Raw genomic sequence first — 6,000 nt, 5'->3', positions numbered from 1 at the left:
AAAACAACTGAGATTTAAGACACACACTTAACACACAGACACATAACGATGTAAAGGTCTGACTAAATTTAGATCATAATGTGTTCATGACTTAATGAAACCATCCAGACATTCCGTGTTCACACAGGTCAGCTGTAGACTGATGTCAATAGCTCAACCACACACACACTCAACCACACACACACACACACACACACACACACACACACACACACACACACACACACACACACACACACACACACACACACACACACACACACACACACACACACACACACACACACACACACACTGACTCAAATCCTCTAATGATTGTTATTTGGCACTTTCTCGCCATGTCATAATGACGCAAGGCAAGGAGAACAATTAAATAAGACTGTTTTTGTCTATTTTGTCTAGAAAAACAAAGTGGCAACAATCCTGCAGCTCTAACGCTTGAATCAGTGATTTATCAAGATTCTTTGGACCAAGTTGTGTGAATTGAAAAACGGATCTTCATATTGTTGTAGCTAACATTATGTGGCGCAATTCCAAACTGACTGCTATTCACAGGGTATTGCAAAAATGTTTAGGCAGGTCGTCACAAAGAGGAGTTTTAGTCATTGACTTGAATGGTAGCATTGGTACTATGCTGTAAAGGTACTAATTTACCACTCGCTTCAACTTTCCTTTAAGTTATCATTATTAGGTATTAGTTGACGTCCAAGGCTATAAAATAATGACACCATCAGCATTTAGATTGGTTACCTGAAACCCTCACTTTCATTAGACAATTCTGTCTGCAACCAGGAAAGTTTGTTTTACAGCACTAAATGCGTTGGCCATCGCGCAACCAACCAGGAGAAGGAAAGCGTTTTTGTTTTTCCAGGTAGCTTGGTAGCAAACCCCAGGTAAGAAGAAAGTATGTTTTTTACAGTTACTTTCTTCAGTAGTGATCGAAGGAGTAGAAAAATCTTAAATAGTTTGTAACAAAATGCAGTGTCTCCTGTTCAGTGATGCCAACTCTTTTGTAACTACAGCAGCGAGCCAAATAGTTGCTCAAACTAACCAGATAATGAATGCTACGCTCATTAGCATTTTTGAAACCATGGCACATCAAGCTTAGTGGGAGGAAGCGGCCCTGTGCTTTAGAGGGGGTCCATGACTGAAATTACTCCAAGCAACATTTTGAATGATTAACAATATCATATATTTTTTTACGTGTCGGTCAGAATCATGCTTGTATAAAGAAAACTTGAAACAGCGTTGGAGGCGGGCAGTTTATTCCTATAAAATTTGCTCAGTGGTGCATGGAGCCAAAAATGGAACAACTGAAGATTTCAAAAAGTAGTGATATCTGGGTCCGAAGAGCATTCACACATGAGTTTACCTTAAGCTCTGGCTCCAGTCAAATGAACGGAGAGAGAAGAAACTGTGGTTTCGTCTATGAGCGCATTTACAAATTTTGGACCCTAATCAATTTAAAAGGGTAAGAAAAGTTTTGATTCTGGGTAGTTGACTTTGCTCAAAACAAATGTTTAAATTCACATTTTAAGTCAATGGGAAATGGGGGCTTGGTCTGAATAAGTAGCTACATTTGTTATTAGTTTTAGGCTTGGGACTATCCAGTTGTCTTTGCAACATTATCGCTAAAAATGAGACTAGTTGGAAAGTTGTTTGATGCCACTTTAAGGTAGCTCAAATCAATATATTTATAATAACAATAGATTAACTGTGTGAACGACAACCCTACCCTCCAGTTTTCTTTTCGGAGCGTCTTTCAGTTCATTGTTTGGTTGATTGTCACAGCTCTCATCAGCATCATCATGAGCTAAAGCATCCAGCTGTTTTCAGATAGGATGTATAAACACCTACCTGCAGCAGCCAGACAAAGTTTGCAAGTAGTTAGTGAAAAACAACCTACAAAGTACTTTGACATAGATTTATATACAGATCTGTAGTGGTTCAGGCATACCAGGTGGTAAACTGTTGTTTGGCTGAAGTCAGTCTACACAATGTAACTAATGATGGAGGGTTGATCAAGCCCCGGGCCCTGACTCACAGGGGGCCCCGAATGCATCTGTTGTCTCTGTGTTGTGAAAACCTTTGTACTTTCAATATGCCACCTTTTCAATTAAGGAAATAAACAAACCTGCCTTTTATTTAGCTTATCACATATGTCTCATTAAGTTTGTCTTTGGAGGGTTTAAAGGTGTAGGATTAGTAAAATAACATTCATGTATTGTATTTCCTTTTTATGTGTACATTTTGTGCGGATAGTATATTCTTTTAAATCTCAGCTTCTCCTACAAAAACTTTACAAATATACATTAGGGCGGACGCCTAGTTTGCTAATTCAAAATGTTTACTTTTCATGAGGCGTAGTCTTATGCCTATGAAACCAGGTGTATCAAATCTTCTCAGAATCAGAATCAAGTTTATTGACAGGTAGTGGTATGTTTACACATACAAGGAATTTGATTTGGTGTCTGGTCTCTGACACCGAATGGAACTTTCTAAAGTTCCTGATCAAATCATTAGGGTTATTTCTGCTCAGGCTTCAAGACTGCAAAGCGTTTGATAGAAACTGGACACATATACTGTACATTGGTATATACAAGGCAAAAAGGATCTAACAAAACATACTGTCGTGTGGAATTTTTGAGATGTAGAATCTAGGGTTTTCGAAACTTGACCCTCAAGGTCTCAAGCTGCTCCAGAAGCCGTATTTTGAGCCTACTGTGACATGTTTTCATAGTTTAATGTCCAAAAAGGCCTTTATCTTTCTCATATTCCCTGTGCTGCACCACCTCTTTTCACCCTCTGTTTGAATCTCTGATTTATTGGTTAGCTGGCTCTGTCGTGATTAGTCAACAGCTTAGAAAAGTCCCGCCCATTAGCAACTCCCTCTGGCGTGAACTTTGGGATTTCAGTCTTTGCAGAACATTTATATGCACAAAAACCTGTATAACTCACGCCTGATGCATTTGTAAAAGTAAGAAAAATAGGAAAACATCAATATTATTTCTAACAATAGAAAAGTTAAAACTAATTATAGCAATACCTGACAAAGATGCACTGTGTGTTCACTAAATAATGATGGGCATATAATCTGTATCTGCCTCTAGCAATATTTGTAATTTTTGAGAGATCTATTTATTGTATCTATTGTGTTTTTTGTTTTCCCCTGGAGCAATCAAACTTGTAGTTTCTAAAACTATGTTGTTTTGTTGATACATCAATACTGAAGAGTGTGAGTGTGTTATTGTGGTGGACAGTGGAGCAGGTGAGGCTGCTGATGAATCTGCAGCTCTGTTCTGTCCTGTGGTTTCTGGCAGACAGAAAGACTGGGAGTCAAAAGAAATGGCAGTTCAGACTGCAGAGTCTACTCACTCAAGTATTCTTACAGGAGTGTGTGTGTGTGTGTGTGTGTGTGTGTGTGTGTGTGTGTGTGTGTGTGTGTGTGTGTGTGTGTGTGTGTGTGTGTGTGTGTGTGTGTGTGTGTGTGTGTGTGTGTGTGTGTGTGTGTGTGTGTTTGACTGTGCTCCCCCCGCAGAGTATGTGCGAGTGGGATGAGATTAAGGAAGGAAGAATAGAGTGAGGGAGAAGGGGGGAGAGAAAAGGGGTGAGTGAAACATGTATGGGGAAGATTGTAAACCAACACTGTAGCTTTTCATGCTGCCTGCAAACTCTGGAGTGGAGTTTTACTTCAACAGGATTTATATTTTACTATTTATTTCCGAACGCATTTGAGTAATTTGAGTTTATTGCGAATTAGGTTCCAAATTTGAATGTCATTATTTTATTAGTTGATTTTGATCAATGTCATTAAGGCTTGCAGAGTAATGGATAACATGTAACAGGATTACGTAATGAGGATTAAAAGAAAGGTAACAGTATTCCCTCACAGTTACATAAAATAATAATAAGACTTTAGTTCCACCTGGAGTAAATCCAGCAGCTACCCTGCAGTATACAAAGCCATTCAAACTAGCTGCACCTTTACCAGCTCTGAGAACACTTTAATGATCAGTAATTATGAAACATATCAGATATTATTCTGAAATGGGCCAATTTGCAATACGTACTTCTACTTTTAGTACTTGAAGTATATTGTGATGCCTATCCTTTTACTACTTTACCTACTTTTACTAGAGTAACCTTATGCATGCAGGACTTTTAGTTGTGAGTATTCATACACTTTGGTACTTCTACTCTTACTGAAGTACAGGACCTGAGTGCTTCTTCCGCCTCTGATTAAACTAAAACGGAGTATTTTCTGTCAGCTCAGTTTTTATTTCTGTTTTTTTAAACTTTAGTATGTGCTCACGTGTTCCACTGTTTCTGTATAGGCTACTGCCTGAATATGCTGTAATGAAAGGCAGGTTTTCCTGTATATAAAATCTCTGAGCAGAGGACACATTTTTGATATTAAACATCCTGGTTTCTTCTTTTCTAAAGTTACATTGTTCTGTTTTCTCACAGAATACACTACAGTTTTTCTTCTTTTACTTATTTGCATGGAACTTGGGATAATCCAAATCAGGTAACATTACTTATATATTTATTATTGTAAAGTATATTTTTCATTAATAAATGAGTACATTTTTTTTTACAGATAACTAGTAATTGAAACGGAACACATTTTTAAAGTTACCTCGTAAATCTGTTACTACAATTGTACATTAATGTCAATTCGTAAATGTAAATTATGTTACTGTGCTGTATTGCATAAAAATGGAATGTTAGTTAAACTAACTAAATTATATTTTCTTTGCAATTTGGGCTTCATTTATATTATTATTGGATGGAAAATAATTTGTATAATTGAATTATGTTCATCCAATAGTCCTTTTTTAAAGATACTATGTGGATGGATGGATGAATGGTTTTATTTTACCTTCTTATATAATTGTACTATTTAATGGAATCACAATATTTAAGCTGTATTTGATAAAAATATTATGTTAGTTGAACTAACTCAATTACATTATATTGCATGGATGTAATTAGATTGAGGTGAGGCTACACACTGTATGGAATGAAAATTCCGTAAAGTGACTCCAATTACTCACTTTTTGATATATCTATATATATATATATATATATATATATATATATATATTCCATTTTTCATATATATATATATAGATATAGATATAGATAGATATAGATATAGATAGATAGATAGATAGATAGATAGATAGATAGATAGATTATTGGATAGAAATCCTTCCCACAATTGAATGAAGTTCATTAAATGAGTCATTTGTTAGATACGATTATTTTTTTAAAAGAGGGGACTAGAAGAGACAGAGAGAGAATGGAGAAAAAACTCATCCTCAATCCAAATGCCTTGCCCTCAGGCTGCTGAATATTTTAGAGCAATTTACTTAGTTAATGGATACAGCCACAATGGGACTAACACACACATCAAGCAACACAAGTTGACACTGTATAAAATTGTGCACGTACAAGGAAAGCTGGTGAACTCTATTACCTGTGGCCTCCTTTCTGTAGTCTGAGGACATACATTTAAGTGTTATTGGGTTTTGAAGAAAATAGAAACAACTTAACTTTAGAAAAACTTGAATGAAAAAAAAGAAAGAAATACTAACAGCATTTAATGTTCATGTGCCTTTTTCCTTTTAAAAAGGAGACTTTCTGTTTCAAAAACGTCAACTGAAGGAATAGCCAAACATGAAACTACTTACACTGAACTCCCACTGTCAATAAATATAAACACTCTCCTGACCAGAAATAGCAGAATAATAACTTTAAAACATAATTAAATAGTCTATAGCACTTTCACCTTAAGATGTAAGATAACAGTGTGCTTGTGGATAAAATGCTGCAAAATTTGAATACCAATCTTGAAAATTAATTCTGTTAGAGATTTACTGCTTAGGGGATGGAGAGAACATATAGACTGAATAAATATTCAGTTATATCAAACAAGCCGTACAGGCTCGTCTTGGTTAGGTCAGCTCAAAACAAGATTAAATAAATGATGAACTT

This window comes from Eleginops maclovinus, chromosome 5, assembly GCF_036324505.1.
Source record: "Eleginops maclovinus isolate JMC-PN-2008 ecotype Puerto Natales chromosome 5, JC_Emac_rtc_rv5, whole genome shotgun sequence".
NCBI lineage: Eukaryota > Metazoa > Chordata > Actinopteri > Perciformes > Eleginopidae > Eleginops > Eleginops maclovinus.
This window is presented reverse-complemented; position numbering follows the sequence as displayed.